Source organism: Rhinolophus sinicus, linkage group LG05 (assembly GCF_036562045.2).
Source record: "Rhinolophus sinicus isolate RSC01 linkage group LG05, ASM3656204v1, whole genome shotgun sequence".
NCBI lineage: Eukaryota > Metazoa > Chordata > Mammalia > Chiroptera > Rhinolophidae > Rhinolophus > Rhinolophus sinicus.
Genome location: NC_133755.1, coordinates 46260982 through 46282295, shown reverse-complemented (window position 1 = coordinate 46282295; position 21314 = coordinate 46260982). Strand labels below are relative to the sequence as shown.

The following is a 21314-nucleotide window of genomic DNA, read 5'->3' as shown; positions in this document are numbered from 1 at the left end:
CAGGACATTCTCCCATGTAACACAACACACCATCAAAATCAGGAAATTTACACTGATTCATCTTTACCTTCTAATCCTAGGACTCCAAGTTTCATTTATTGTTCTAATACCATTTTATATAGCAAAAGGATCCCATGCAGAATCAGGCGTTGCATTTAGTTGTCATGTCTCTTTCATCTCCTTCAGTCTAGAACACTTTTTCTGTCTTTCCTTGATTTTCCTGACCTGGGTTTTTACGACCTTATTTTGTAGAATGTCCCTCAACTGTCTTTGTCTGATGTTTTCTTGGGACTAGATTCAGGTTATGAGTCAGGTTACGCACACTACCACAGAGGTGATGCTGTGTTTCTCTTGCTGCGTCCTGCGTGTCAAGAGGTATATAGTGTGCCAAATTGCCTCATTATGGGTGATGTTCTCTTCTCTTTGATCACTTGTCTATGGTGTTGCATGCTAGGTTTCTCTTCTGTGAAGTTATTAATTCCTCCTTTAGAATTAATGAGGGTTTGGGGGGATATTTTGAAACAACATAAATATCCCATTCCTCATTAAATGTTCAATTTATTAACTTACTTATTTATATCTGTATTGAAAAGATGTTCTGTTTTATTCAAAGGGATATAATCCATCATCATCACGATTATTTTGATGTTCAAACCATCCCCAGAATGGCCAGTGGGAGTCCCTTTGGTGAGAATTTTTTATATGTCCCCATCATTCTTTGAGCACTTCCTTGATTTCTGGCACAATGGAATGTGCCAGGACATCTCTCTGGGTACTTTCATCACCCCATTTCACCTGAAGTCTGACTTCCATTTTAGGTCACCACTCCTCCCCAGACACACACACACACACACACACACACACACACACACACACACACCCCTCACCCTGCACCAGCTGCCACTGGCTCCCATCCCCCAACCACAGAAGCTCACCTTACTCTGCCCCACCTCATGGCTAAGAACCAAATTGAGCAGGAAGGGAGGGGAGCAAAAGGAAGAGGAAGAACCTTGCTTAGAGTTTTTAAAGTTTTATCAACAGAAGTTCTGTATATTCTTGCTGTATTAGTTTGCTAGGGCTCCCATAACAAAGTAACACAGACTGGGTGGCTTAAACAACAGAAATTTATTTTCTCACAAATTGTAGAGGCTAGAAGTTGGAGATCAAGGTGTCCACAGAATTGGTTTCATTCTGAGGTCTCTCCTTGGCTTGTAGATGGCTATCTTCTCCTTGTGTCTTCACATGGTCTTTCCTCTGTGCATGTCTGTTTCCTCCTCTTCTCATCTTATATAAGGATAGCAGTCATATTGGATTAGGGCCCACCCTAATGATCTCCTTTTGACTTAATAACCTCGTTAAAGACCCTATCTCCAAGTATAGTCACATCTGAGCTATTAGGGTTTAGGATTTCAGCATATCAATTTTGGGGGGTATACACAATTCATCCCATACTATTTGGTTAAGTTAATTCCTAGATACTTTATGGTTTTGATGACTACATTGAATGCTCTCTTATTCTACTTGCATTTTTAGAAGATTATTGCTAGTATAGACAAATGTTATTGATTTTTATATGTTAACTAGCAACGTTCCTGAACTCACTTATTAAATCTAATTCTATGTTGATTGTTTCCTTCACCATCAATTATACATTTACTTCATTATCTAATAGCCTTCTCAACCAGCTTCATTTCCAAAGGGCTACCAATTCCTGTAGGAGTTCTCTCACCTTCTCCAGTTAGATTCCTGTAGACAACTCTGTATGACAGATTCCAGGGGGAACAACAAGGTCAAGAACAGGATTTCTTTTTTTCATAGTTAACTTTTTTTTTTCAGGTGTACAAAGCAACATGATAGTTAGACATTTACACCCCTCACAAAGTGATAACCCCCCTCCCCCTAGCTACTACCCCTCTGACATCTTATATAATTGTGACAATACCATTGATTATTTTCCTTATGCTATACTCCACCTCCCATGAATTTATATATATACAGATATATGTATACGTGTGTGTGTATATATATAAAATAGTTGACATACAATATTATTCTACTTCAGCTTCAGGTGTACAGCACATTGGTCAGGCATCTATACAGTCTATGACGTGATTCCCTTGATAAGTCCAGTGCCCATCTGGCACCTTACATGATCTTTACAACATTGTTGATTATATTCCCCATGCTGTATTTCATATCCCCATGACTATATTGTGACAACTAATTGCTCTTTTTAATCCATTCACCTTTTTTTGTTTTGTTTTAAGATGGAAGAGATTTAAATGGCCACAGGAAAAAAGCACTTGGTGAGAAAGAATTAAAGATAGAAGAGAGAAAGGGAGTGATTTGATACATTGGAAATCTGGAATGTTTTTTGTTTTGTTTTTTAGCAGAGATGGCAGAATTAGCCTTGGACGGGAAAAGACAAGAAAGTAAAGGTGGGTGGGGATGTGGAAAAGATGGTAGGTTGGGGATGCAGAGATAGGTTGCAAGATCTCCTCTTTGAAGGCTTCACCTGTTAAGTCACCTGTTTTAAGATAGAGGGATGTTGGATGGCCTGAAGAAGTTGGGGTTTGGATGGAGGGCTGAAGGAGAACTGTAAAGGTTTATTGTAATCACAGGGGTTTTTTTCTTCATCCTACCATGATTCGTTTACATATGTCTAATTTAAGGAATAAACCACTTCCTACTCTTACCACCATGAAAACCGAGAAAAAGTCCCTTCCAGAAAGTTCAGAAGGTAAGAGCATTCATTAAGAGATGCATAGCTCCTTTCTTATTCCTAGTAGCTTGTATTGCCTCTGAAAATTCACGTCTGTCTTTAAGAAGGAAATGTGAGGTGTGTGTTTATGTCTGTATCTAGCAGATCCAAAAATCACCCACTGAAATTGTCAGGAAAATGACTATTCATACTTCAGCTACAGTGAAAACGTAAAAGCCAACTCAGCTTAGAGAGACCATGCCCATGCCAACACTCATACTCTATACCTGGGGCTCCAGAATGTGATACGGGAAGAGGTCACATGCCCCAGGTAACCACCGGTCCAAGGAAGATGAGAAACACAACTGAATCTAACCTGGAGTTTGGAGCCCAGAGCCAAGGGCCAGCCCAGATCAGTCAAGCCAACCTGTAGACCCATTAGCATGAGAATAAAAGATTTCTCTTTCAAGCAACTGAGTTTCAGGATAATTTTTTAGACAGCATAACTGTAGCAGTAGCTGACTGATATACCAATTTATGTTAGAGGAAGCCAACTTCAGAATAGGAGAAGGATAGAGGCTGACACTTTTGAGTTACATAAGCAGAAAGTGTCTCTATTTCATCTGGTAAGCTGTATTCATTCATTCATTCAAAAGATATCTAATGAGCCTCTATTATATTTTGGACACTAGGGAAAAAACAGTAAATAAGCCCCACGGAGCTTACATTCCAGTATGTGACAGGCATTTGCTGCAGGCTTACAGGAACAGAGCAGGGGAAATAGTTTTAGAATGTCTTAACCGCGGTGCAGCCAGCTCTCTTACATGTGTTTAGCTGCTACAACTCAGGCTTTAAGCCATTCATATAACCCAAGTTAGTTCCCGTCTCTACTTCCCTTATGAAAGAAGTGACTTGCCCTGAGTTCCTACTATTTGACAAGCACAAAAACTACATTATTTTTAATCATTACAAAATCTTTAGACTGGTTAGCAGTATTCTCATTATATACACGAGGAAACTGAGGTGAGAAAGGTGAAGTAGTTTGTCCAGAGTCACACAGCTGGGACAGACACGGGATTTGAAGCCAGTTGTGCAGAGCTACAAAGCCCTGTTTTGATCAACCATATTGCCTCGCATAAGTCTGGCATTGTCCTGGAAGGTTCTAGCTTAAAAGAAAATACTCTCTAATGTCAGCTAACTTCATGATAAAATAAAAATGGTGGGGGCCAGCCCGGTGGCTCAAGCGGTTAGAGCTCCGTGCTCCTAACTCCAAAGGCTGCCGGTTCGATTCCCACATGGGCCAGTGGGCTCTCAACCACAAGGTTGCCAGTTCAATTCCTCGAGTCCCGCAAGGGATGGTGGGCTCTGCCCCCTGCAACTAAGATTGAACACGGCACCTTGAGCTGAGCTGCCTCCCGGATGGCTCAGTTGTTGGTTGGAGCGCGGGCTCTCAACCACAGGTTGCCAGTTCAATTCCTCGAGTCCCGCAAGGGATGGTGGGCAGCGCCCCCTGCAACTAAAATTGAACACGGCACCTTGAGCTGAGCTGCCGCTGAGCTCCCGGATGGCTCAGTTGGTTGGAGCGCATCCTCTCAACCACAAGGTTGCCGGTTCAACTCCCGCAAGGGATGGTGGGCTGTGCCCCCTGCAACTAGCAACGGCAACTGGACCTGGAGCTGAGCTGCGCCCTCCACAACTAAGACTCAAAGAACAACAACTTGAAGCTAAACAGAACCCTCCACAACTAAGACTGAAAGGACAACAATTTGACCATTGCTCCCCAATAAAGTCCTGTTCCCCTTCCCCCAATAAAATCTTTAAAAAAAAAAAAAATGGTGATTTCTGGGGGATACCTATGACTTCATCTTTTCCTACTAAATAAATTAGCTTCTTTTTTTTTCTTATTCACATCCTGTGAAAACGTGTTTTAAGCCCCCTAGAAATTCTTCAAATGGGTACACATCCCAGAACGTACAATTTTGATTAGCTCTTCAAATTTCTCATCCAAAATCTAATCCCAAACGCTATCCAAAAAAAAAAAAAAAAAAAGCAGAAATCAACTCTTTGCCCTGGGATAACAATCTTAGACATCAACATAATCATCAAATTTAAAGATATTGGCTCTACTGGCCAAATTTGAAACAATTTGAGCATTAAAAATAATAACGGTAATAAAAAATTGTAACATTGAACAAAACAACAAAAAGGAATCTATAACTTAGAGTTAAACTTTTTTAAAAGATGGAACAGGGCTCTTTTCAAACAAATAAATGACAGCTAATAAATGTAGAAGTGATATAATCAGAAAATCATTTTACAATAACTGATGTAATAAATGCTTTAAACAAGAATCATCAATAGTTACAAAACAATTGGGTATAAGATTGTTGGGGAACAGATACTTCCCAGTCTCAAAGTGTTACCCCTTTGATTTCTTATTAATTACAAAGGGTAAAAAGTACCTATACAATAGAGAAATCTAATGGACACCATCTGAACCAAACAGTAAAACTTAGTTTCACCAATAATGAAACAAATTGACATTATATACCTTCTGATGAATTGCAATGGAAAATATGTCCTATGTAATATTCTTGCCCAAAAAATGTTTATTCAGAGTCTGAACACAGGGAAACAATCTGACAAGTCTAGATTGAAACCATTCTACAGGACAACAGGCTTGGACTCTTTCAAAATGTCAATGTCATGAAAGACAAAACAAAAACAAAAAAACAGGTGAGAAGATTGTTCTAAATTCAAGGAAACCAAAGAGACATGACAAATGCAAAAATGCCATACTTGATGTTTGATTGGATTTGGGGGAGGATTTTAAAAGACATTTTTGGAACAACTGGAAAAATTTGGACTATATTTTAGATAACTTGTTAATGTTAAGTTTTGTGGGGGTGATAATGAGATGGCGTTGTGTAGGAAAAGGTCCTTATTCTTAAGAAATGTATGATAGATAGATAGATGGATGATAGATACATAGATAGATAGATACATAGACAGAAAGACGATAGATGATAGATAAAATAATCTTGAAAGTGTAAGAGAGAGGAAAAAAGAGAGATGTAGCCAGAAAGCAAATGCTAACCACTGTTAATCTAGGTGAAGAATCCAGGGATTTCATTGCTTTTTCTTACAACTTTATTGTAAGTTAGAAATGTTTCAGAACAAAAATTGGGGGAAGAAAAATAAAGGTGTTGGAATAAATGGAACCTCAATTCCTTACCTTGCTGGCATTTGAAAAACACCGAGATTTGAAATAAATCATCCTTGGGAGATACAGTCTTGTCTGAAGCCTGGCTCAGTCAGGTTAACTGTCCTCACTGCAAACCCACACTGAGTGTCCAGCCTTTAAGTTCCACACACACAGGAGCTGACCAAATGGGGTGCTGGCTCCCCTGCAGCTTCTCCCAGCCTGGGGCATAAGGATGATTGTTTGGAGCTGGCTTTGAATAGACAGAGGATATTAGTGCATTGCTGGGAGAGTCCCCGAAGAGTGAGTCAAGAAAAGACTGGGAAAGATGAGGGAGCAGAGATGGGATGTTTGCAGCCAGGAAACAACTGAGGGAATGTGTGGGAAATGTGGAGGAGGGGAGTCTGGGAAAGGGTGAAGGAGCAGGGGTTATCTAAAAACCGTTTAATACAAAAACAACAGGGGAAGGCTTATTTGGTCTTGTTTATTTACCTACCATGGGTTCCCACTGTGAGGTAGGCAGACAGCACTCACCTGCATTTCCTCATCCTGCAAATGAGCAGACATTCCTGCCACATTCTTTCATCCAAGGGCCGCTTTCTTTGCTAACCACTGGTCTTCTCCTAGTTAATGTGACCAAGGTACAAACAAAGAATTTTAGAGTTGGAATATGTGTGAAGACATATTGTAGAGGGCAAGGGTACCGTCCAGTTTGGAAGCTTTTACAGTCGTCACAGCGACCCATAAAGGTGGTGAGAAGCAGTCAGAGTCTGGATGCATTTGAAGGCAGAAGTCAAGCGTGTCACATTGCGGCCTTGCCTATGACATCACTGGCCTCTCAGATTTCCCTTTGGCATCCCCTATCTCTGTGGTTTATGCTCGTAGTCTTTTTTAACTGGAGGGCTCCGTTTCTTAGAGCCACAAGGCAAGCTGGAGCATGGACAGATGAAGGCAAATCCATCCCTGGTCCTGGAAACACTATGCAAAGGGCATGCCTTCCTGATAAAGATTAGTCAGCAACATCAAAGGAAATAGGGTCCAGCTCAACGTTTGACTTTCCCAGGAAGGTTTACTTCACACAGTGTGACGTCTGCCTCCTATGCAACTCAAGGGCAGCCTCCTCTTAGTAATATTATCCTATGTGACATGAGGAGAGTACTTTACAATTCTTTCACACTATTTGGAGGTCGTTCCTGACCCCTAGACTAGATTATGCCCCCTTCTGTGTTCCCAGGGTCTCTTGTTCTTCCCCAATTATAATTCTCACTATAGTTGATTGTAGATACTTGTTTAATTATCTGTCTTTCTGGCTAGTTGAAAAGATTTATGAGGAAAAGACAATGTTAACCCCTGGTACCTAACACAGTGCCTGGTTCATAAAAGGCATTCAATACATCCCTATAGTTGAATGAATATATGTGATCAGGAACTCTTTTAATTTTTAAAACTTCTTCTAAGGTGGGTGTTATTATTTGCACTTCATTGATGAGAGGGAGGAGCTGTTGAGAGATTGTGGACACAAAGTTAGTGGAAGAACTAACTGGAACGGTACCCAGGTCTCAGCTCTTTCCACTACGCTCCACCTGGAACCTGAAGAAACACAATCACTCCACAGGCACTTACTGATTCTTCCCTATGTCACGTTCTACAATATGCTCATGGGAGACATACAAAATGGAGTCAGATTTGCCTTCAGATGCTGGAAACCAAATGGAAGGAAGTGAACATGCAAATACCTAATTGCACTACAATGTGGTAAGTACCACGAGAGCTCCTAGGAGGAATGTCTAACTTTGCCTGTGTGGGGAAAGGCTTAAATGAATCCATTTGATCTCAGTTTTGGTGAGGGGAAGCATTTTGCTAGGAAGAGAACAGGGAAGGTTAGTACAGGACAAGGCTGACAGGTGGCGCTTCCAAGGACAGGTGACCTTATTTCCTGCTATGTTGCTGTCAGTCACCCATCCGCAGTAAGCCCTGGTTTCAGGAAATGGAGGAATCAGTCCCAGAAACCCAGGCATGCTGAGCTCAAAAGCAGACAATGAAACAAGAGATTCACAGTGTGCTGTCAGGTTGTGTTACAAACATCCCTAGAGCTCACCTACCTGGGCCACCATATACAGACTGAAGCAGCATCTATATGAACAGTGTTCATTGGACTCAGGCAAAGCTCAGCCCTCACTATCACACACAGTGGCCCCAACACCTCATTTCAATCAACATATAAAATCTATTTTTGCTACAAATGAAAGAACACTGCAGGTCATCTGACATAAAATAAAGTGACGCATGACTTGCTGTAAGAGGGAAGAGAGCAAGGGAAGACCACTAGTTTACTGCAACCTGCGAGAAGTTGCCTGACAAGAATATAACAAACCAGCCAGGGCAGTCAGCAGTCCTTCTGTCATGGAGACACGGCCCTGAAGGGCAGCCAATGTTCCTCTGTGGTCATTGTCATACCATATTAGGAATTTTTGTTTTTGGAGGGGGGGAAGCTATTACCACTACCATAAGCAGTGGAAGTGACAGGACATTTTTAAGTAGGAAAGTGTGGTGCTCATACACACATTTTAGAAGGATAACGGAAAGCAGTATGAATTAGGGGAATAGAGGACAGAGACAGGGAGATTGTTTTGAAGGTTAATGACAAACTACCAGTGAGAGATGGTGAGGCATCTACCTAGATCATGAGAATGAAGAGGAGGAAATGCGTTAAGAAACTATTTAGGAAATAGAGTCATCAAGACCTGGATGAGTAATTGCATGCAGGGGGTGAGAAAAGTAGGAAGAGGAGAGGATGGCTTCTGAGTTTCCGGAGTAGTTGGAAGGGGTGGGGGGGAGGGAGTGTGTGTGTGTGTGTGTGTGTGTGTGTGTAAAGAAAGTTCTGTTTTGTAACTGTTGAAGTGACTATGGACCACGGGCATAGGTTTCCAATAGGTAGATGGATGTGTGGTCTTTAATTCAGGAGAAAATTCCAGGCAGGAGATAGTAATTTGAGAGTCATCAGAGTTTAAATGGTCCGTAGGAGTGGATAAGGTAACCAAAGGAGACCATCCAGAGAGAGGAGAAGGCTGAGGAGCCAAACTTAGGGAATAGGAACATTTACGGGGCAGCTGGAAGCAGTGGCCCATGAAGAAGACTGAGGAGTAAAGCCACACAAACTCCAGACTCTAAACACCCCTGGGAGTCTTAGGTGTTCTAGCTTAGCTGGAATTGCGTGTGGCTGCATACAACACAAGCCTGAGTGCAGTGGATTCATCACCAGAGCAGTCCAGGCAGGGCTTAATGGAGTCCTCAAGACTCGCCTTCCTTTCTCCCCTTTTCTCCTCGTTGTCAGGTATGGCTGCTCCACATCCAGGCATTACATCCTCATTCCAAGCAGGAAGAAGGGGCAGGGCAAAGGGCAAAAGGCATTTGCCTAGTAGCTCCCATTTTTATCAGAAAAAGAAAACAAGTTTTCTGCGAAGCCCCATTCATCAGACTAAAAACTACCGTTCACTGGCCAGGGTTGGGGATATGAATAGCTCACTGCATGGGGACCTGGGGAGATGAGGTTGCTTGTTTTTTAACCTTTTGTTTTGAAATAATTTAAAACTGACAGAATACTTGCAAAAATAATACAAAGAATTCCTGTATACCCTCCACCCAAAATCTCCAAATATCACCACTTACCACATTTACTTTATCACGTTTGCGATCTCTCACCTGCCCATTTACTCCTACATACTTCAGTGCTTCCTAAAAATAAGGATCTTCTCTTCTGTAATCATCGTACAACGATCAACATCAGAACATTAACATTGATGAAGTGCTATTATTTCATCTACCGCTGTGGCCAATTGTCTCACTAATGTCTTTTATCGCACAGAAAAAAAATTCTTTCTGGTCCGGTAACCAACCCAGGATCACACACTGCATTTGGTTGTTGTGCTGCTTTCGCTGCTTTAATCTAGAACGTTCCTCTATCTGTCTTTATCCTTCGTGTCATGGACATTTTGGAAGACCACAGGCCAGTTACTTTGTAGAACACCCCTTATTTGGATCTATCTGATGTTGCCTCATACTCTACGTGGCACATTTTCAACTAGAACACTACAGAAATGATGGGGTGTCCTTCTCAGTGCAACCTATCAGGAGGCCCCTCGTTTTCATTTGTCCTATTAACTTGAAGAGATATTAACTTTGATCACTTGGTTACAGTGGTAAGGTGACAATATTGGTCAGATTTCCCTCCTACAAAGTTACTATTTGACACTTTGAAATTAAATTAGTAAAGAATCTGTGGGAGGCACTTTGAAACAATATAAATATGTTTTCCACCGAGTTTTCACCTACTGGTTTTCACATCTGTTGATGATTCTTGCCTGAAATAATAATATGGTGATTGCAAAACGGTGATTTTTCTAATTCTGTCATTCATTCTGTAATTTGTTAGTTTGCCTTCCATCCTATGGAAGCACTTCCTCCTTCTCCTCCTCCTCCATGTGTGTATTTCTTTGTTTCAGTATGGCCTCATAGAGTCCTAGTCTAGTCAATGGGTTATAATCCACTACTATCAATTTATTTGAGTGCTCAAATTGTCACAGATAGGACATGAGGAGCCCCATGAAGCTGGCTTCTGTGTCCTTTTGACATGTTCCCATCAGTCTCAGAGTACTTTTCTTATCTGAGGTTATTTTTAATAGGGCCCATGACCACCTTGATGAAATCAGGTTTCGGGTAGTAAGCAACAAGAGGGGAAGCGAGATTGTGTAGGCGACCCCAGTGTCTCCCACAGCAGCTCCTCATCAGCCCAGAGCTGGCCGCTTGAATCCAGGCTGACAGCCTGGCTCTGTTCTAACAAAAAAACTGTGTGCCCACATCCCCCAAAGAGCCTAGAGGCCATGTAATTCCATCCTGCCGCTACGCACCGTGATATTTTATCATCATCCAACGTGAGTGCTCCTAGGGCCAGGTCCCCTGCGTCGCACAACTCCAGGAAGGGCCATTCCCATTGTAGACTGGGAATAATGCCCTACAGCAGGGGCCTGCAAGCTTTAAGGACCAGAGAGTAAATATATCCAGCTGTGTGGGTCATGCAGTCTCTGTAGCCACTATTCAACTCTGCCATTGTAGTGTGAAAGCAGCCATAGACAATATACGTAAATGAATTAGCATGGCTACGATCCAATAAAACTGTATTGATGGATACTGACATTGAATTTCATATCATTTTCATGTATCGTGAAATAGTATTCTTACATTCAATTTTAAAAACCATTTGAAAATGTAAAAACCATTCTTAGCTCGTGAACTATATATGTATATATATATATGTATATATATGTATATGTATATGTATATGTATATGTATATGTATATACAAGGGCCCAGTGAGCTGCGCCTTCCACAACTAGATTGAAAACAGCGACTTGACTTGGAGCTGAGCTGTGCCCCCCACAACTAGCTTGAAAACAATGACTTGACATGGAGCTGGTGGGTCCTGGAAAGACACACTGTTCCCCAATATTCCCCAATAAAAATTAAAAAAAAAAAAAATGCTGGCTGGATATGGCCATAGTTTCCCAACCCCTCCCTGTCCTGCTCAGCCTGAGTTGTCAGTTGTGGTTCCCCTGCCTCCAGCCAGGTCTCTTTCTTCTCCCTTACCCTCGTCTCCAATCTGCCATCCTGCTCTGGGCTTGCGCTCCAAGTTCTGCCGTCTACCTTCCCAGGTCGTTCCTCTGTGCCCAGGAATCACCATTCAATCATACATAAACTTCTTTCCACCTTTAACCTCCTAGCTCGTTCCTTGCCTTAACTGCAAAGTGAAAGCATTCCCTAACAAACGGTCTTCCTTTGCTGAATTCTAGAAAGGATGCTATTCAATTTCCCATGCCCCCCGACTCATGGGCCTGGGAAATGCTTTTGACATTCTCCACGTTCCTTGATCCTACTTCCAAATCTTTACACTCCACCCTCTTGCAAAACCCTCTCCTCCTTTGATGCTCTTATCATCCCACTCTTTGAACAATACCTAACACACACTGAGCGAAAGCCTCACAACAACTAGGACGTTGGTACTATTATTATCCCCAATTTGCAGAGAGGCACAGAAAGGTTAAGGTCACATGGCTAGCAAATGGCAGAGCCAGGATTCTAATTCCAGCAGTCCGTGCTTATTTCTTACCAAGACGGTACGCTGCTCGTTTTCTATGACCATGTACCATGTGGATAACTATTACCCTTCATCCGAGCCTCAATATCCATTATCATTTAGGCACCTGGGAAGAAACACATGCACAGTCAGCCGGAAGAGGATTTAACAGAGGAACTATTTGTAAAGGTGTAGAGCAGTCTTTCTCAACCTTTTTTCATTACCATCCACCCTAAGGAGAAAAATTAAATCAATTTACTAATTAATTTTAGTAATTAAATTAATTAATAAGACAGACAGCTCACCTCAACCCCATCCACCCTTCTCACTATAAGTGAAAGTTGTCTTTCTAACTGGAAACAGTGGGTGTCTCTGCGGCAGGGAGCTAGATGGCTAGTGGGGGACAGGAGAAAGACCTCAGCTTTTGAGTGTTGTACCGTATGGGTGTTGTCACATAATTTTAAAATAAAATGTAACTTTAAAACTTGACCCAAAATGCAAATATGGTCATTCTTTCCCATGCTCCAAACACTTCAGTAGCCCATCTGCCGTAAAGTTAAAATCCAAATTCGTTCACATGTCACACAAGTCCCCTGGCATACTTCTTTAGCCTCATCTCCGCAGCTTTCCACCACAAACCCTGTGTCCAGACATGTGAATTACTGAAAAGTGAATGCATTCCCCAAGGAACTTTCTTCTTTTGTTGCCACTTTGCTCATAATGCCACTTTGTATCAGGTGTCTGTTTCCACATCCTAGAATGCAAAGCCTCTCCCTCCCCTCTTCTTCCTGGTAAATTCTTCATTCTTCAAGACCCAGTGAAAATAGCCTCTCCAGACAGACTGCCATGAAAATAGCTGATGACCTTCTCCTCTGTGACACTGCTGTAGAGTGTGGTGATTAAGAGTACAGGATCTGACAACAGACTCTGTGGGTTTAGATCCTGGATTTGTCACTTACCAGTTGGTGACCTTGGGCAAGTTACGTAACCTCTGTGCTTCCATTTCCTCATTTGTAAAATGGAGATAGAATAATTCTTATTTTGGAAGGAGAGTATTCATTCACCAAATATTTACTGACTACCGTATAGCAAAACAGAGAAAAATTCCTGCCCTGGTAGAACTTTCAGAGCAGGGGTTGGCAAACTGCAGCCACTGGGCCAAATTTAGCCACTTGTTTTGTAAATAAAGTTTTATTGGAACATCACCACACTCATTCATTTACATATTGTCTATGGCTACTTCCATACTACAGGGGTTGCAACGTAGACCATAGGGCCTACAGGGCCAAAAATATTTACCTTTAAGAAAAAGTTTGCTGGCCCCTGCTCTGGTGAGATTGAGTTCATACATGGAAAGTACTGAAATTTAAAAACATTGCCTGGTACTTGGTTAGCACTCAATAGATGCCAGTTTTGTTAACATTATTGCATACCCTTATGATAACACTTCACATGGGTACTCAGTAAAATTTTGCTGAATAAGTGAATAAACAGATAAGCAAAGAGGAACCAGAAGTTGGGGTCATGGAACCCACTGGATGAAGACGTTCAAGAAGGTGGAAGTGGTCAGCTATGGCAAGTGACAAATCGATATTGAAGAAAGACCATCGGATTTGGCAATCAGATGGAATGACCTAACCAAGGAACAGCATGTGTATGGTGGGGAGGACAAAATCTAGTCTGTGGTGGGTTTAGGAGAGAATGGAAATGAGGAAGAAGAAATAGGAAAGTAGAGATTATACAGCTATGTGACAGCAGGTATCAAGAAAAAAATGAAAACATTTGGTCTGCTACCTGAATTTTTTAAATCTGCTACCAAAAAATATCAGGTTTATTAGAATATTGAGGTATTTGATGGATGTTCCACTTATCTTTGAGCGGTTTGGTGTTGGGTAAAACATCAATGATTAAAATTCAAGTCTAGAACTAGCAGACAGAACTTCAGGCAGAAACTTCAAGTTCAGAACCATTAAAAGACTTATGATGGTGAAGCAGATGACGATAATATTCCTTTGTTTCTTTTGGGATCTTAGTCATTGTGTGATCTTAGCTGGTTTGAAATGAGCATTCAATACAAATAGGAGTGTAAATTTACCTACAGTAAATTTACTGACAGAAATTTACCTACAGTAATTGCCAAACAAAAACTGTACAAACATATGTTTTGCTCATTCCATAAACATTTACTGAGTACTTTGAATGCACTATGCATTCTGGTAAATATAAATCGGTGTGTATAGAACTTAGTTAATTTGGTCGTTGCCTTCCCCATCACCTTCAGGAATTTATGATTTAGTTAGCGAGAAAAGCTAGTTGAGCAAATAGGTTCAATATTTGTTATCAATGCTAAAGTAGAAGTTTAGATGAGTTATATTTGGGGTACAAAAGAATAAAATAATTTATATGAAACTATTTGCCAGCTATTTTTACATCTGTACACATGTACATTAAGACTAAATAAATTAATTAACATCAACTCACAGCTGCTTTCTGGAGAACACGGATGAGACATTTAGGGTTTTTAAAGGGACTACAGAAGAGTATCTTTAGTTTGATTCTATTTTATTAAGATATACACTATATAATATTTTATTAAATATATACTATAAATGGAAAAAGTCTATAAAGATATATGTTTAAAATATTAACAAGGGTTATATCTGGGTGGTGGGATTGCTGCAAGATTATTTTCTTCACTATACTATTTTGCACTTTAAATGTTTATACAATAAACAGGGCTTATTTTTATAATCACAAATAACAATAAAACCATTGAGTTTTAACCACAACATGTTACAAGCATACATGTATGCTTGTAAGCACAGAGGCTAGGGATTTTTATGTTTTTTTAAGACTGTCCAGTGTTTAGTTGTTACATGAATAGCAACAAAAATTTCTCAGCCTACAAATGTCAGCAGATGATATCTCAAAGAGATGTGTCTAGGAGTTGACTCTCTTGGTCCTTTTCTGCAAGGTAGCACGCCAGCCAGGCACCTGCTGTGGAAACACTGGAATTTACTTTAAAAAGGGAGTGGTGTGCATACAACAAATGAATATAGCATAAAACATTTAGTTTGGTCGCAAGTAACAGGACACTGGTAAAAAGTGGCTTAAATAATAAATATTTACTATTTCACATAACATGAAGTCCAGAAGTAGGGGGATTCCAAGTCGGGTTAACTCAGTAGCTCAGCAATTTCACGATTCCGGGTCAGCTTTCCTTCGACTCTCTTGGCTGGAGCACTGCACATCATGCCTCACACAAGATGGGGGGTCTACAGGCGGGAGATGGTGGGGCGGGGAGCGGGCATTCCTTCTTCCTCCATCCTTTTTTCTCAGGGACTGAACTCTTGCCCAGAATTTCCCTAGCAGGCATCTCCCTGCATTGTATTGGCCACTGTGACAGTTCAGTGCAAGGAAAAAGAAAACCAGGGGAAGAAAACTGCACTCAGTCGAAATTTAAAACCATAACCACTTCTAAAGCAAGAACTGGAGAAAGGAATTATCATTATTGCTCCAGATCAACAGTATCCAGTAGAATTTAATGTGAGCCATAATGCGATATATATATATATATATCAGAGTAGCTAAAAGGAAGTCTTCAGTTTCTCCTTCATGAATGAGCTACATACAACATTGCTAAGCAACCAGCATAATTAGAAGTGCCAAGTGGCATTTTCTAAGTGTCAAGGGTCCATCTGGTATTCCAACAAAGGCACCTTGGTCATGGAATTTGAACTTTGAGTTATGATTCTGGATGTGACCCTATCTGTGTGCTTTTTATTGAGTCACGTGGCTTATCTGGGCCCAAACTCCTCATCTTAAAATAGGTAGTTCTTTAATGTCCTTTGAACTCTAGTATACTCCATGATTTTATATGCCTGCTTAACTGGGGGACCCTCCCAGCCCTTATCTGACACCAGCATGCTGGGGCAGCAACACATGAGAGGTCGTTCAGAAGGGCACTTTCTCTGATGTCATGGGGCAAAATGTACTTTTAGATGGGAAGGAAGAAGACAAGGCATGGTGGCTTGTCATTCATTTACTGAGGAAGTATCACAGGGCACATGCTATGTGCCACAGTGACTCTAGGTTGTATAACAGAGAATAAGACACGGTCTTTGTTCTCAGTGAGCTTACCGTCTAGTGGGAATATAGATAAGCAGATTCGCAATTACAAAAGGTGTCGAGAGGGCTAGGACAGAGGAAGGAGAGGGTGTACATGGGGGGAGCACCTAGTCCAGCTGGGAAGAGGTGAGAGAAGTCTCCTCGGAGGGAGGGATAACCAACTGAGGCCTGAAAGAAGAGCACTTCGTTGCCCCTTCTGGCAGCATGAGAAACTGCTGGGCCTACAGTGCACCTCCTACATGTTATCCACTTTTCCTTTCTTATTGTTTTTCTATTCCTTTCTTTAATGTATTTACCCAGCTGTCTGTATAGTGTGGGACCTGGTGAGAGGATCACAGGGAAACTCTTGCAGCAAACTGAAGTTTTCTATTTCAGGTCCTTCTACCACCTCCACCACCTCATTTCCGTAACCACCATCACCACCTCCACCATCACCACCTCCACCACCATTACTACCACCAGCACTCCCACCAATGTCACCACCTCCACCTTCCTCACCTCTCAACACCTCCATCATTACCACCATAAGCACCACCTCTCTGCATCAACAAAAAAGTACACAAGTGAGGCTTGTTTTAACCAATCCCAAAACTATGTGTAAAATCTGAGTTAATATAATGAACAAAGTTAAGGGATGATTATTTGCTTTTCTAAATTATTCAATATACAGCAACCTTAAATAGTTAAGTTTCCCTAGTGTTTTTTATATGTGCTTTAGTTTCCCAACATTTTAATTACCCAGATCTTTTTAGGAATATACCTATTTTAAGAAGTAAGGCATATCAGAGACAGGATTTTCATGCTGAGAAAAAAGGGCAACCATAATAAGTAGCTCATAAGATCTCTTTCTTTATTCGTTAAATCAATTGTGAAGAGTTTTGTAACACGCACAAAACTACTAAGCATTAGGCAGTTTTAGTTACTTGCCCATAAATCAATGACTGTAAACGTTAAAGTTAATTCTATATACCATATAAATAGTATAAATAGTATACCTATATATAAATGTGACACTTTTGGTACATAAGTGTACATAATATATATGGTACATATATTTTTATGCTTATAGTGTATTTCACAAAATATTTATTATTCATTTGTATACATAAATATGCAATACTTATCAAATATATTTGATCAATGTATATTACCGTGTTACCCCAAAAATAAGATCTAGCTGGACAGTCAGCTCTTATGCATCTTTTGGAGCAAAAATTAGTGTAAGACCGGGTCTTATATTATATCATATTATATTATATTATGACATTATATAAGACCCGGTCTTATATTAATTTTTGCTCCAAAAGATGCATGAGAGCTGATTGTCCAGCTAGGTCTTATTTTTGGGAAAACATGGTATTATTATAAACATCCTTTTCTAACTGTGAAATTTGGGTTAGAGACTAAGGTAGATTGTAAAAGTGGTCACAACTTCCTCTCACCCGTGTAGCACAACCCTTGCCATGTGACTTTGCCACTCATCAAGGAAGAATCTATTTCGCTGTTCCTTGACTCTTGACCCTGAGTTGGCTGTGTGACTACTTTGGCTAATGGGATATTAACAAATGTGACGCAAGCAGAGGCATGCACTTTGGGGTTTGCCCTCTCTTGCTGATCTGGGAACCCTGCAACCTCACCATGTGATCTAATCTGGACTGGCCTGCTGGAGAATAACAGATCATGTGGCACAGCTGAGTTAGCACAGTTCAGGCCCTACTTGACCAATTAGTCTGCTAAACACCAGATATGTGAGAGACCATTCAGCCCCAGCTGAGCTGCAGAGGCCAGAAGAGCCACCAAATTGACAGGCCAGAGACTCACAAGAAATAATAAAATGTTTATTGTTGTAAACCATAAAATTTTGGGGTGGTTTGTTATACAGCAAAAGCTAACTGATACACAGACCATATCTTACTGAGTTTTGTTTTCCTCTTCTCTCTTTATCCATTCCAAAAAGCTTGGGTAAAATGTTTGGTTTATTGGAGCCACAGTTGCCACAAACATATGATCTTTCATTTTCTTCCATTTCTAAAAACTCTTATTCTCTTATAAGCTTCCTTTCTCAGTTATGGCCTTTACAGAAGAAAGGGGCTGGGGAACAAAGGTAATAAAAATGAGGCCTGATGTTAAGGGTGAGAAGAGAGCTGGAGATGTGAATTAAGGTGATGACGGTGGGACGGGGAGGTGAAAAAGAGACAGCAGTACAGCTCATAATGTGTTGAGTAACTTCCTGGGAGAAGTTCATTCTATTAAATCAGAATCTCTATGAAACTCCCTGGCACTGCCCCCAGATGTCCCCATGTTAAATTGCAAACACACATTCTAAAATTCCCCTTATGTTCCATTCCTTAGTTCCTCTCAATCTTTTTCACTATCCAAAATATGGCTTTCTATTTTGGTAGTTAGAATTATTTGGGCTGTAAATGACAGCAGCCCAACTTGACCTTAAATATCCAATATTATCCTCAGGCTTCAGGCAAGATTGAATCCGGTTGCTCACATGATGTCCTCAGGGCACTGTCTCTCCATCTCTGTCTCTAGGTTCCACGTCCCTGTGTTTTGGTTTCCCTGGATCCCTCAATCCCTTATTTTGTGGGTCCCAGAGTTGAGTGGTGGCCACTGTCTATTATATCTCTCCATCTTGGTTGACCAAGCCCTTCTTCTCCTCCCCACTTGTTACCCTATCATGTTAAAGGCACTAAGATCCATCCAATTTCCCAAGTCAAAAATTTGGAAGTCATCCCAGACTTCTCCATTAGTCCCCATATCTAATAGATCACAAAGCCAAGCCATTTTTACCCCATCTGTATCTTTGGAATTGTTTTTCCCTCTTCATGGCCATTGCCACTGTGCTTCGTCATGCTCCGTTATTCCTGTCATGGAAGAAGAAAATTTCTTCCTAATCAGTCTTTGCTTTGCTCCCTACAAACCATCCTCTGTACCTGGAGTAATCTATTAAAAATGTAAATCTGAGTCTAGCATTCCCTGCTTAAAATCTTTGGTTATATAACTTACACAAGTTTCTCCACAAATTTAGGGTACAACGTGACCCTATTTGGTGATTTTTCCAGTTGATCACGTGAACTTCCAGCTGACTTGTTGGCAGAGAGCCTAGTTAGTTATCTTAGGTTGAGTTCCCTAGAAACAGAGCCTGAGCTGAGGATAAGTGTTAGTTGTTATTGTAGGGACCTCATTGTTCACTGCCACTGGGCTGGGGCTGAGCCCACTCTAATCCACCCTGCCTGGCCTGTAACTATAATACAGAATCTTGGGGCAGAAGATAGGGGGTCGGTGTCTTTCCTCCTAAGAAGCCCTGGGCCCCTCATGTAAATTGCTGTACCCAGTAACAAGCTCTACCTACCTGGGGCTCAGAGTGGGGTCTTGATCCAGTCACAAAAGATTCTTTTATGCCAGAAGTCAAAACTCAAATGCCTATAGGAGCCAGAAGCCTGACAGACAGGGCAGCCAACCACTCAGCACCAACCAATTGTAACCAAGCAGGAACTCGGCACTCACAGTCACATCTTTAGAGTTTTTTCAGGAGGAGCCCAAGATCTTGATTTTTATGTGAAACATTCTGATTTTAAACATTTAGCTAGATTTTTGTTTTTAAAGGCAGGAAAACCAAAACTTGTCTGGGTCCTTATCTGTCCTAGGGCTGTCAGTTTGTGAATTTGGTTTTACGCCCTGATCCCAGAATAATGAATGCCCACTTGCCCTATATTTGCATAACTATAGGGGCCATTGCAATGAACTGAGTGGACAAAGGTTAGCTGTGAACCGCTACAAAAGGTTCCAAGATTTCAAGATAGTCTAACCTCCTTTAGGGTGGCCTTCTGACCTGGCTCCTACCCCTTTCTATAGCCTTTCTGTTATCCCCCACCCCCATACTGTTTCACACCTCAGGGCCTTTGTGTTCACTAGGCTATCCCCGAGAACTTCCAGTTATCTATCTGCATTCTTGCCTGCCATCGAAGATTTGGCTCAAACACCCCTTCCTCTGGTCAGCTTTCTTCTCCCTGATCTCTATTTTCTCTTCTGCTTACCCCATGTTTTAAAGCAGTTACCCCATTGCCCTAACGCTTTCTTTTCAGGGCTGTTGCCCACCTGATGGCACCCCTAGAATGCAGGTCCCTGGGTTCATTCACCTCTGTATCCCCATTGCTTCATAGAGTACCTAGCCCTTTAAATGCAAATTGAAGGACTGGGCATCCAATTAAAAAAATAACGAGTCTGACCATTGCCTTTCACACACCTTTCATCCATTTGTGAAGAACTGGTAAGTTTTATTTTGAGATATTAAGTTGAAACTTGGTGTTTGAGAGAAGGGAAGAAAACCCCTCTGCATACTTTCATTTTTAAAAGGACCACACATTTGTGAAATACAGTTGGGAAGAATAAGTTTTTAGACTTCCTTACCTTTGGACATAGCTGAGGCTTCTAAGAAGAGTTCTAGAACGAGAGACTAGCTAAACTGGCCATACTAGCTTTTCTTCCCAACCTCCAAGGTTCCAAGGGCTCTTAGAATCGTAGATGTTAGCTGCCTCAGAGGGGAAAGGGAACCAGGTCTACTGAATGAAACAGCACTTGTAGGGAGGCGGCGGCCCACGGTGGGCGGAAGAGCAGCCACAGTCGAAAGACCCTTTGCATAACCCACTCTTGAATTGACTGAGGCTTGTAGAGTTCCAAACTGAAACTCCAGAAGCAAACCCTAAGCGGTTACATTTTCTCGACAAGGTTTCTCAGCCCTGTCAATCATTTTCTGCTTTCTCTTCCTCCCCAGCGCATGTACACACACAAGCTTTGGTGGACCGCTGCCTTGACATTGAGCCTCTCTCCTACCTGAAGTGTAGCACCTCAGGAAGCCGCGAGGTTGGCGTTTCATTCATAATATATGAACTCAAAGGAGGAGGGAGGCAGGGATAAGAGCTTTTCGCCTCTGCGATTAAAAATCCCAGCATTGCAGCTGAAAGGGAAAATGACCTGGGAGTGAACTGCATCAGGGATGAAGTGTTGCACGCACGATAACGGTACGAGCCAGCGCGTCAGCGGCCCGCCCGCCGGCTATTTATACTGCGCAGATTATGCAATCTAGCTGCAGCCATTCATACCCAGACTGGGACGACGCGCGCCGGGTGTCGGGCGGGCGGGGG

General features: G+C 41.5%; 1 long non-coding RNA gene across 1 annotated transcript; it reads right to left on the bottom strand.

The window, feature by feature from the left end:
• Nucleotides 1-1124: 1124 nt before the first annotated feature.
• Nucleotides 1125-21314, bottom strand: LOC109438322 (uncharacterized). Its single transcript, XR_002136367.2, has 3 exons — nucleotides 21004-21314; nucleotides 6438-6526; nucleotides 1125-1284 (listed from the first exon to the last, which is right to left on the bottom strand). It is a non-coding gene; the product is annotated as an uncharacterized LOC109438322 (long non-coding RNA).